Raw genomic sequence first — 11,688 nt, forward strand, 5'->3', positions numbered from 1 at the left:
CCGTCATTTTTGTGGAAAGTGAAAATTATTTGACCAAACGGATCGTTGGTGTTAGGTGTACGATTATGGCTTAGGGTGCGAGAGGTCCCTGGTTAAAAAATCTATCATTTTAATCAGTACCTGTTACCTTCAGATTAGTCCCGTGACACTTGTGGGGAACGTAGGGCAAAACTGAGAACATTGTGACAAGTGGGGTCACATTAGTTTGTTGCCCAAAGATTTTGGATTCTACAAACAGAAGTTGGCACATAAAGGGTTCCGACTTCAGACGGGTCCCCTGACACTTGTGGGGGACGTAGAGATAAATTGAGAACACCACCGTGTTCGTGAGGGTCTCCCCTTTCCAGGGAGTGGTCATACGAATTTGTAGGTCAAACGGTTCAGAAGCTACAGATGTTTTTGTGAGAAGACCGATTATAGGTATGTCTCATGGTTTGACTAACACCGCTCTAGCTCCACCACCTTTCATTGCAGATGTGGAGGTGTAACATAAACAGTTATGGAGGCTTGAGACAGATACGACACATCTCAATCTCTCTAGTTGAAAACTGATCGATTTGAATGGGTATTTTTTACATTCGTTTACTTTGATTCACGTACTGATGCATCAGTCAACTCAAAATAAATGAGCTCCATTCTTTTTGAAGTTTTATTTTTTCAGTTTCTCTTTTAAAATATTAATTGATCTCATTTTGCTCAATATTCATTTGTCAACACTCATCATCAGTTTGCTGTCGCGGCTTAAGAAGACAGAATGTGAAAAACACAGCAGATGAAATACAAAAGATTTGAACTGAAGCCTGGTCAACAGTTTGGAAGACTGCTATGCTCACAAGTATAGCACAAACACTCACATGAGGTTCAATCTTTCCAAGCACCATGGACAAGAACAATGGATATCCTCATTGTCATTGCCGCAGAAAGCAAAACTATTTTGTTATTGTGTAAGGCTCGTTGGTCTAGGGGTATGATTCTCGCTTAGGGTGCGAGAGGTCCCGGGTTCAAATCCCGGATGAGCCCTTTTGCAGATCTTTTAACAAGCTCAGACAGGCAGATCTCAGGCCACTGAGTCGCAAACAGCCACCTCTTGGGCGCAGGACGAGGTGGCTGAATGGTTTAGGCGATGGACAGCTAATCTATTGTGATATTCACTAGTTGGCTCAATGTCGCACTTCATTTAGAAAACCTGCAAAAAGTAAGAGCAAATCGTACTTCCACGAAGATTGATTCCAATGTAATAGACTTGAAATTACACCCAGCCCCTAAAACTAGTGAATATGTCATGCTCTGCATTGGCCGGGAATCGAACCCGGGTCAACTGCTTGGAAGGCAGCTATGCTCACCACTATACCACCAATGCTATGTGAAGCTCGCTAGCAACATGGAGACATCGATTCATATCCTGACCGTCATTTTTGTGGAAAGTGAAAATTATTTGACCAAACGGATCGTTGGTGTTGGTGTACGATTATGGCTTAGGGTGCGAGAGGTCCCTGGTTAAAAAATCTATCATTTTAATCAGTACCTGTTACCTTCAGATTAGTCCCGTGACACTTGTGGGGAACGTAGGGCAAAACTGAGAACATTGTGACAAGTGGGGTCACATTAGTTTGTTGCCCAAAGATTTTGGATTCTACAAACAGAAGTTGGCACATAAAGGGTTCCGACTTCAGACGGGTCCCCTGACACTTGTGGGGGACGTAGAGATAAATTGAGAACACCACCGTGTTCGTGAGGGTCTCCCCTTTCCAGGGAGTGGTCATACGAATTTGTAGGTCAAACGGTTCAGAAGCTACAGATGTTTTTGTGAGAAGACCGATTATAGGTATGTGTCATGGTTTGAATAACACCGCTCTAGCTCCACCACCTTTCATTGCAGATGTGGAGGTGTAACATAAACAGTTATGGAGGCTTGAGACAGATACGACACATCTCAATCTCTCTAGTTGAAAACTGATCGATTTGAATGGGTATTTTTTACATTCGTTTACTTTGATTCACGTACTGATGCATCAGTCAACTCAAAATAAATGAGCTCCATTCTTTTTGAAGTTTTATTTTTTCAGTTTCTCTTTTAAAATATTAATTGATCTCATTTTGCTCAATATTCATTTGTCAACACTCATCATCAGTTTGCTGTCGCGGCTTAAGAAGACAGAATGTGAAAAACACAGCAGATGAAATACAAAAGATTTGAACTGAAGCCTGGTCAACAGTTTGGAAGACTGCTATGCTCACAAGTATAGCACAAACACTCACATGAGGTTCAATCTTTCCAAGCACCATGGACAAGAACAATGGATATCCTCATTGTCATTGCCGCAGAAAGCAAAACTATTTTGTTATTGTGTAAGGCTCGTTGGTCTAGGGGTATGATTCTCGCTTAGGGTGCGAGAGGTCCCGGGTTCAAATCCCGGATGAGCCCTTTTGCAGATCTTTTAACAAGCTCAGACAGGCAGATCTCAGGCCACTGAGTCGCAAACAGCCACCTCTTGGGCGCAGGACGAGGTGGCTGAATGGTTTAGGCGATGGACAGCTAATCTATTGTGATATTCACTAGTTGGCTCAATGTCGCACTTCATTTAGAAAACCTGCAAAAAGTAAGAGCAAATCGTACTTCCACGAAGATTGATTCCAATGTAATAGACTTGAAATTACACCCAGCCCCTAAAACTAGTGAATATGTCATGCTCTGCATTGGCCGGGAATCGAACCCGGGTCAACTGCTTGGAAGGCAGCTATGCTCACCACTATACCACCAATGCTATGTGAAGCTCGCTAGCAACATGGAGACATCGATTCATATCCTGACCGTCATTTTTGTGGAAAGTGAAAATTATTTGACCAAACGGATCGTTGGTGTTAGTGTACGATTATGGCTTAGGGTGCGAGAGGTCCCTGGTTAAAAAATCTATCATTTTAATCAGTACCTGTTACCTTCAGATTAGTCCCGTGACACTTGTGGGGAACGTAGGGCAAAACTGAGAACATTGTGACAAGTGGGGTCACATTAGTTTGTTGCCCAAAGATTTTGGATTCTACAAACAGAAGTTGGCACATAAAGGGTTCCGACTTCAGACGGGTCCCCTGACACTTGTGGGGGACGTAGAGATAAATTGAGAACACCACCGTGTTCGTGAGGGTCTCCCCTTTCCAGGGAGTGGTCATACGAATTTGTAGGTCAAACGGTTCAGAAGCTACAGATGTTTTTGTGAGAAGACCGATTATAGGTATGTGTCATGGTTTGAATAACACCGCTCTAGCTCCACCACCTTTCATTGCAGATGTGGAGGTGTAACATAAACAGTTATGGAGGCTTGAGACAGATACGACACATCTCAATCTCTCTAGTTGAAAACTGATCGATTTGAATGGGTATTTTTTACATTCGTTTACTTTGATTCACGTACTGATGCATCAGTCAACTCAAAATAAATGAGCTCCATTCTTTTTGAAGTTTTATTTTTTCAGTTTCTCTTTTAAAATATTAATTGATCTCATTTTGCTCAATATTCATTTGTCAACACTCATCATCAGTTTGCTGTCGCGGCTTAAGAAGACAGAATGTGAAAAACACAGCAGATGAAATACAAAAGATTTGAACTGAAGCCTGGTCAACAGTTTGGAAGACTGCTATGCTCACAAGTATAGCACAAACACTCACATGAGGTTCAATCTTTCCAAGCACCATGGACAAGAACAATGGATATCCTCATTGTCATTGCCGCAGAAAGCAAAACTATTTTGTTATTGTGTAAGGCTCGTTGGTCTAGGGGTATGATTCTCGCTTAGGGTGCGAGAGGTCCCGGGTTCAAATCCCGGATGAGCCCTTTTGCAGATCTTTTAACAAGCTCAGACAGGCAGATCTCAGGCCACTGAGTCGCAAAACAGCCACCTCTTGGGCGCAGGACGAGGTGGCTGAATGGTTTAGGCGATGGACAGCTAATCTATTGTGATATTCACTAGTTGGCTCAATGTCGCACTTCATTTAGAAAACCTGCAAAAAGTAAGAGCAAATCGTACTTCCACGAAGATTGATTCCAATGTAATAGACTTGAAATTACACCCAGCCCCTAAAACTAGTGAATATGTCATGCTCTGCATTGGCCGGGAATCGAACCCGGGTCAACTGCTTGGAAGGCAGCTATGCTCACCACTATACCACCAATGCTATGTGAAGCTCGCTAGCAACATGGAGACATCGATTCATATCCTGACCGTCATTTTTGTGGAAAGTGAAAATTATTTGACCAAACGGATCGTTGGTGTTAGTGTACGATTATGGCTTAGGGTGCGAGAGGTCCCTGGTTAAAAAATCTATCATTTTAATCAGTACCTGTTACCTTCAGATTAGTCCCGTGACACTTGTGGGGAACGTAGGGCAAAACTGAGAACATTGTGACAAGTGGGGTCACATTAGTTTGTTGCCCAAAGATTTTGGATTCTACAAACAGAAGTTGGCACATAAAGGGTTCCGACTTCAGACGGGTCCCCTGACACTTGTGGGGGACGTAGAGACAAATTGGGAACACCACCGTGTTCGTGAGGGTCTCCCCTTTCCAGGGAGTGGTCATACGAATTTGTAGGTCAAACGGTTCAGAAGCTACAGATGTTTTTGTGAGAAGACCGATTATAGGTATGTCTCATGGTTTGACTAACACCGCTCTAGCTCCACCACCTTTCATTGCAGATGTGGAGGTGTAACATAAACAGTTATGGAGGCTTGAGACAGATACGACACATCTCAATCTCTCTAGTTGAAAACTGATCGATTTGAATGGGTATTTTTTACATTCGTTTACTTTGATTCACGTACTGATGCATCAGTCAACTCAAAATAAATGAGCTCCATTCTTTTTGAAGTTTTATTTTTTCAGTTTCTCTTTTAAAATATTAATTGATCTCATTTTGCTCAATATTCATTTGTCAACACTCATCATCAGTTTGCTGTCGCGGCTTAAGAAGACAGAATGTGAAAAACACAGCAGATGAAATACAAAAGATTTGAACTGAAGCCTGGTCAACAGTTTGGAAGACTGCTATGCTCACAAGTATAGCACAAACACTCACATGAGGTTCAATCTTTCCAAGCACCATGGACAAGAACAATGGATATCCTCATTGTCATTGCCGCAGAAAGCAAAACTATTTTGTTATTGTGTAAGGCTCGTTGGTCTAGGGGTATGATTCTCGCTTAGGGTGCGAGAGGTCCCGGGTTCAAATCCCGGATGAGCCCTTTTGCAGATCTTTTAACAAGCTCAGACAGGCAGATCTCAGGCCACTGAGTCGCAAACAGCCACCTCTTGGGCGCAGGACGAGGTGGCTGAATGGTTTAGGCGATGGACAGCTAATCTATTGTGATATTCACTAGTTGGCTCAATGTCGCACTTCATTTAGAAAACCTGCAAAAAGTAAGAGCAAATCGTACTTCCACGAAGATTGATTCCAATGTAATAGACTTGAAATTACACCCAGCCCCTAAAACTAGTGAATATGTCATGCTCTGCATTGGCCGGGAATCGAACCCGGGTCAACTGCTTGGAAGGCAGCTATGCTCACCACTATACCACCAATGCTATGTGAAGCTCGCTAGCAACATGGAGACATCGATTCATATCCTGACCGTCATTTTTGTGGAAAGTGAAAATTATTTGACCAAACGGATCGTTGGTGTTAGTGTACGATTATGGCTTAGGGTGCGAGAGGTCCCTGGTTAAAAAATCTATCATTTTAATCAGTACCTGTTACCTTCAGATTAGTCCCGTGACACTTGTGGGGAACGTAGGGCAAAACTGAGAACATTGTGACAAGTGGGGTCACATTAGTTTGTTGCCCAAAGATTTTGGATTCTACAAACAGAAGTTGGCACATAAAGGGTTCCGACTTCAGACGGGTCCCCTGACACTTGTGGGGGACGTAGAGACAAATTGAGAACACCACCGTGTTCGTGAGGGTCTCCCCTTTCCAGGGAGTGGTCATACGAATTTGTAGGTCAAACGGTTCAGAAGCTACAGATGTTTTTGTGAGAAGACCGATTATAGGTATGTCTCATGGTTTGACTAACACCGCTCTAGCTCCACCACCTTTCATTGCAGATGTGGAGGTGTAACATAAACAGTTATGGAGGCTTGAGACAGATACGACACATCTCAATCTCTCTAGTTGAAAACTGATCGATTTGAATGGGTATTTTTTACATTCGTTTACTTTGATTCACGTACTGATGCATCAGTCAACTCAAAATAAATGAGCTCCATTCTTTTTGAAGTTTTATTTTTTCAGTTTCTCTTTTAAAATATTAATTGATCTCATTTTGCTCAATATTCATTTGTCAACACTCATCATCAGTTTGCTGTCGCGGCTTAAGAAGACAGAATGTGAAAAACACAGCAGATGAAATACAAAAGATTTGAACTGAAGCCTGGTCAACAGTTTGGAAGACTGCTATGCTCACAAGTATAGCACAAACACTCACATGAGGTTCAATCTTTCCAAGCACCATGGACAAGAACAATGGATATCCTCATTGTCATTGCCGCAGAAAGCAAAACTATTTTGTTATTGTGTAAGGCTCGTTGGTCTAGGGGTATGATTCTCGCTTAGGGTGCGAGAGGTCCCGGGTTCAAATCCCGGATGAGCCCTTTTGCAGATCTTTTAACAAGCTCAGACAGGCAGATCTCAGGCCACTGGTCGCAAACAGCCACCTCTTGGGCGCAGGACGAGGTGGCTGAATGGTTTAGGCGATGGACAGTCCAAAAATCTCCGTCTTGTTAGCACATGATCTAAGCCAGCCGGACTTCTCGTCATGAACGAGGGGAAAAAATATATTTACGTTCGTTCAAACATGTCAAACGTTGTATAGCATAAATCATTAGGGCCTTTTTAACCAGAACATGAATAATATTCAAGGTGGACGAATGCATACTCTTTTATAACGTATTGGAACGAGGGTACCCAACATGAACTCGCGCGCCAGGTGTCTAATGGGCCATCATCGTTCCATGGCTCTTGTTCGGTCAGATCTCCCTCCAGAAGACTCAAAACACTTTGTAAAGGCTGGTGACATCTAGTGGAAGCAATAGGAAGTGCCAAAATATTCCTCAGCCCCTGTGTTTTTCAATGGGATAGGTTTAAAGGTAATACAACACATCAGGTATCCACTTCCTGTCAGAAAATGTCTCAGGATTTTGCCTGCCAAATGAGTTCTGTTATACTCACAGACACCATTGAAACAGTTTTAGAACATTTAGGGTGTTTTCTATCCATATTTAATAAGTATATGCATATTCTAGTTACTGGGTAGGAGTGGTACGTAGGGCAAAACTGAGAACATTGTGACAAGTGGGGTAACATTAGTTTGTAGCCCAAAGATTTTGGATTCTACAAACAGAAGTTGGCACATAAAGGGTTCCGACTTAACCTCTATGGGCTAGGTACTCAACAGCCAGTGTAATCCCGTGGCGCGTTATTCAAATTCCTCAAAAATGCAAAAACTTCAATTTTTCAAACATATGACTATTTTACACCATTTTAAAGATAAGACTCTCGTTAATCTAACCACACTGTCCCATTTCAAAAAGGCTTTACAACAAAAGCAAAACATTAGATTATGTCAGCAGAGTACCCAGCCAGAAATAATCAGACACCCATTTTTCAAGCTAGCATATAATGTCACATAAACCCAAACCACAGCTAAATGTAGCACTAACCTTTGATGATCTTCATCAGATGACAACCCTATGACATTATGTTATACAATACATGCATGTTTTGTTCAATCAAGTTCATATTTATATCAAAAATCAGCTTTTTACATTAGCATGTGACTAGCATGTGACTAGCATTCCCACCGAACACTGCCGGTGAATTTACTAAATTACTCACGATAAACATTCTCAAAAAGCATAACAATTTTTTAAGAATTATAGATACAGAACTCCTCTATGCACTCGATATGTCCGATTTTAAAATAGCTATTCGGTGAAAGCACATTTTGCAATATTCTCAGTAGATAGCCCGGCATCACAGGGCTAGCTATTTAGACACCCAGCAAGTTTAGCACTCATCAAAGTCAGATTTACTGTAAGAAAAATTGTATTACCTTTGCTGTCTTCGTCAGAATGCACTCCCAGGACTTCTGCTTCAATAACAAATGTTGGTTTGGTTCAAAATAATCCATAGTTATATCCAAACAGCGGCGTTTTGTTCGTGCGTTCAAGACACTATCCGAAAGGGTAAAAAAGGGTGACGAGCATGGCGCAATTCGTGACAAAAAAATTCTAAATATTCCATTACCGTACTTCGAAGCATGTCAACCGCTGTTTAAAATCAATTTTTATGCCATTTTTCTGATAAAAAGCGATAATATTCCGACCGGGAATCTGCGTTTAGTTAAACAGATGAAAGAAAATAAAGCATTCGGTTGACTCGGGCACGCGCCTAAGCCCATAGTACTCTGATCGGCCACTTGCCAAAAGCGATAATGTGTTTCAGCCAGAGCCTGCCTCGATATCGTTCAGCTTTTTCCCGGGCTCTGAGAGCCTATGGGAGCCGTAGGAAGTGTCACGTTATTGCAAAGATCCTCAGTCTTCAATAAAAAGAGCCAAGATGAAACACTTCTTGTCAGAAAGGCCACTTCCTGCATGGAATCTTCTCAGGTTTTGGCCTGCCATTTGAGTTCTGTTATACTCACAGACACCATTTAAACAGTTTTAGAAACTTTAGGGTGTTTTCTATTCAAAGCCAATAATTATATGCTTATTCTAGTTACTGGGCAGGAGTAGTAACCAGATTAAATCGGGTACGTTTTTTATCCGGCTGTGTAAATACTGCCCCCTATCCCCAACAGGTTAAGAGCAAATTTGACTTCCACGAACATTGATTCGTATGTAAGGGAAGTTTGTTCTTAAATTTTTTAAGTCTTTGTCTGATTCCACGCATTTTCCACGTTTGCATTTGGGTTTGTAATCCACTCGCAGACATTCAGGGATTAGATGGTCCATTGGGATATCTATCGCATTTGTGTTTCAGTTGCATTGTAGTAAGAACTCCCTGCTGTATTGGATTCCGCTGCCAGCAGCGTTTTCATAATTTAGTCCGTTCGTAGCGGGTATGTACACGATCAACAAGATCAGTCCAACACCCCACCACTGTAAATCCATGGTTGGCAGATTAATTTGTAAACTTAATTTACAAACAAACACAGAAAAGAACACCACACCAAACGTCAACACAGTGCAGGTCGCAACAGAGCCCCCCCCGCCCCGCCCGCTTACTAAGGAAGCTTCTGGGATTGATTTGCACTTTTCACACCAAAGTACGTTCATCTCTTAGAGACAGAATGCGTCTCTTTCCTGAGCGGTATGACAGCTGCATGGTCCCATGGTGTTTATACTTGCATACTAGTGTTTGTACAGATGAACATGGTACCTTCAGGCATTTGGAAATTGCTCCCAAGGATGAACCAGACTTGTGGAGGTCTACAATTTTTTGTCTGAGGTCTTGGCTGATTTATTTTGATTTTCCCATGATGTCAAGCAAAGAGGCACTGAGTTTGAAGGTAGGCCTTGAAATACATCCACAGGTACACCTCCAATTGACTCAAATTATGTCAATTAGTCTATCAGAAGCTTCTAAAGCCATAACATCATTTTCTGGAATTTTCCAAGCTGTTTAAAGGCACAGTCAACTTAGTGTATGTTAACTTTTGACCCACTGGAATTGTGATACAGTGAAATAATCTGTCTGTAAACAATTGTTGGAAAAATTACTTGTGTCATGCACAAAAGTAGATGTCCTAACCGACTTGCTAAAACTATAGTTTGTTGACAAGAAATTTGTGGAGTGGTTGAAAAAATGAGTTTTAATGACTCCAACCTAAGTGTATGTAAACATCTGACTTCAACTGTACCTGCCGTTCACCCTTCCTTCCACCTGCGAACCAAGGTTCTCCCAGGTGGATGGGAGGATTAAGCAGCTAATCAGAACAGACAAAAACAATCTCCACATTTACCAACCCCAGACAGTCACAAAAGACAATTTCACCCACATAGAGAGGCAATAAAACAACTTAAAAACAACCCACACATTATACTGAAACCAGCAGATAAAGGCTCAAAAATAGTTACACTAGACAAGCACCAATACACATACGAAGCTAACAGTCAGTTATCCAATGCTAAACACTATAAACAAATAGACAATAGTATACAACTACAGACACAACTACAGACACAAATTCAATCAAGGCAAATCATTCAAACCATCTAGGACAAACACTATATCACCGCCAAACAACAGAACTACAGTGGGGAGAACAAGTATTTGATACACTGCCGATTTAGCAGGTTTTCCTACTTACAAAACATGTAGAGGTCTGTAATTTGTATCATAGGTACACTTCAACTGTGAGAGACGGAATCTAAAACAAAAATCCAGAAAATCACATTGTATGATTTTTAAGTAATTAATTTGCATTTTATTGCATGACATAAGTATTTGATACATCAGAAAAACAGAACTCAATATTTGGTACAGAAACCTTTGTTTGCAATTACAGAGATCATACGTTTCCTGTAGTTCTTGACCAGGTTTGCACACACTGCAGCAGGTATTTTGGCCCACTCCTCCATACAGACCTTCTCCAGATCCTTCAGGTTTCGGGGCTGTCGCTGGGCAATACGGACTTTAGGCTCCCTCCAAAGATTTTCTATTGGGTTCAGGTCTGGAGACTGGCTAGGCCACTCCAGGACCTTGAGATGCTTCTTACGGAGCCACTCCTTAGTTGCCCTGGCTGTGTGTTTCGGGTCGTTGTCATGCTGGAAGACCCAGCCACGACCCATCTTCAATGCTCTTACTGAGGAAAGGAGGTTGTTGGCCAAGATCTCGCGATACATGGCCCCATCCATCCTCCCCTCAATACGGTGCAGTCGTCCTGTCCCCTTTGCAGAAAAGCATCCCCAAAGAATTATGTTTCCACCTCCATGCTTCACAGTTGGGATGGTGTTCTTGGGGTTGTACTCATCCTTCTTCTTCCTCCAAACACGGCGAGTGGAGTTTAGACCAAAAAGCTCTATTTTTGTCTCATCAGACCACATGACCTTCTCCCATTCCTCCTCTGGATCATCCAGATGGTCATTGGCAAACTTCAGACGGGCCTGGACATGCGCTGGCTTGAGCAGGGGGACCTTGCGTGCGCTGCAGGATTTTAATCCATGATGGCGTAGTGTGTTACTGATGGTTTTCTTTGAGACTGTGGTCCCAGCTCTGTTCAGGTCATTGACCAGGTCCTGCCGTGTAGTTCTGGGCTGATCCCTCACCTTCCTCATGATCATTGATGCCCCACGAGGTGAGATCTTGCATGGAGCCCCAGACCGAGGGTGATTGACCGTCATCTTGAACTTCTTCCATTTTCTAATAATTGCGCCAACAGTTGTTGCCTTCTCACCAAGCTCCTTGCCTATTGTCCTGTAGCCCATCCCAGCCTTGTGCAGGTCTACAATTTTATCCCTGATGTCCTTACACAGCTCTCTGGTCTTAGCCAGAGGTGTCTTTTATACAGGTAACGAGATCAAACAGGTGCAGTTAATACAGGCAATGAAAAACTAACAGGTCTGTGAGAGCCGGAATTCTTACTGGTTGGTAGGTGATCAAATACTTATGTCATGCAATAAAATGCAAATTAATTAC

At 42.2% G+C, this 11,688-nt stretch overlaps 9 non-coding genes across 9 annotated transcripts; 5 read left to right on the forward strand and 4 right to left on the reverse strand.

Moving 5' to 3' along the window:
- The first annotated feature begins 948 nt into the window (after positions 1–948).
- Positions 949–1,020, forward strand: trnap-agg (transfer RNA proline (anticodon AGG)). The gene has a single exon. It is a non-coding gene; the product is annotated as a tRNA-Pro (tRNA).
- Positions 1,021–1,288: 268 nt separating this feature from the next.
- On the reverse strand, positions 1,289–1,360 carry trnag-ucc (transfer RNA glycine (anticodon UCC)). Its single transcript has one exon. It is a non-coding gene; the product is annotated as a tRNA-Gly (tRNA).
- Positions 1,361–2,353: 993 nt separating this feature from the next.
- Positions 2,354–2,425, forward strand: trnap-agg (transfer RNA proline (anticodon AGG)). Its single transcript has one exon. It is a non-coding gene; the product is annotated as a tRNA-Pro (tRNA).
- A 268-nt stretch (positions 2,426–2,693) lies between these two features.
- trnag-ucc (transfer RNA glycine (anticodon UCC)) lies at positions 2,694–2,765 on the reverse strand. The gene has a single exon. It is a non-coding gene; the product is annotated as a tRNA-Gly (tRNA).
- A 993-nt stretch (positions 2,766–3,758) lies between these two features.
- On the forward strand, positions 3,759–3,830 carry trnap-agg (transfer RNA proline (anticodon AGG)). The gene has a single exon. It is a non-coding gene; the product is annotated as a tRNA-Pro (tRNA).
- A 269-nt stretch (positions 3,831–4,099) lies between these two features.
- trnag-ucc (transfer RNA glycine (anticodon UCC)) lies at positions 4,100–4,171 on the reverse strand. Its single transcript has one exon. It is a non-coding gene; the product is annotated as a tRNA-Gly (tRNA).
- Positions 4,172–5,164: 993 nt separating this feature from the next.
- trnap-agg (transfer RNA proline (anticodon AGG)) lies at positions 5,165–5,236 on the forward strand. The gene has a single exon. It is a non-coding gene; the product is annotated as a tRNA-Pro (tRNA).
- A 268-nt stretch (positions 5,237–5,504) lies between these two features.
- On the reverse strand, positions 5,505–5,576 carry trnag-ucc (transfer RNA glycine (anticodon UCC)). Its single transcript has one exon. It is a non-coding gene; the product is annotated as a tRNA-Gly (tRNA).
- Positions 5,577–6,569: 993 nt separating this feature from the next.
- On the forward strand, positions 6,570–6,641 carry trnap-agg (transfer RNA proline (anticodon AGG)). The gene has a single exon. It is a non-coding gene; the product is annotated as a tRNA-Pro (tRNA).
- Positions 6,642–11,688: the final 5,047 nt, after the last annotated feature.

The sequence above is a fragment of the Salmo salar genome, unplaced genomic scaffold (genome assembly GCF_905237065.1).
Source record: "Salmo salar unplaced genomic scaffold, Ssal_v3.1, whole genome shotgun sequence".
NCBI classification, from domain to species: domain Eukaryota; kingdom Metazoa; phylum Chordata; class Actinopteri; order Salmoniformes; family Salmonidae; genus Salmo; species Salmo salar.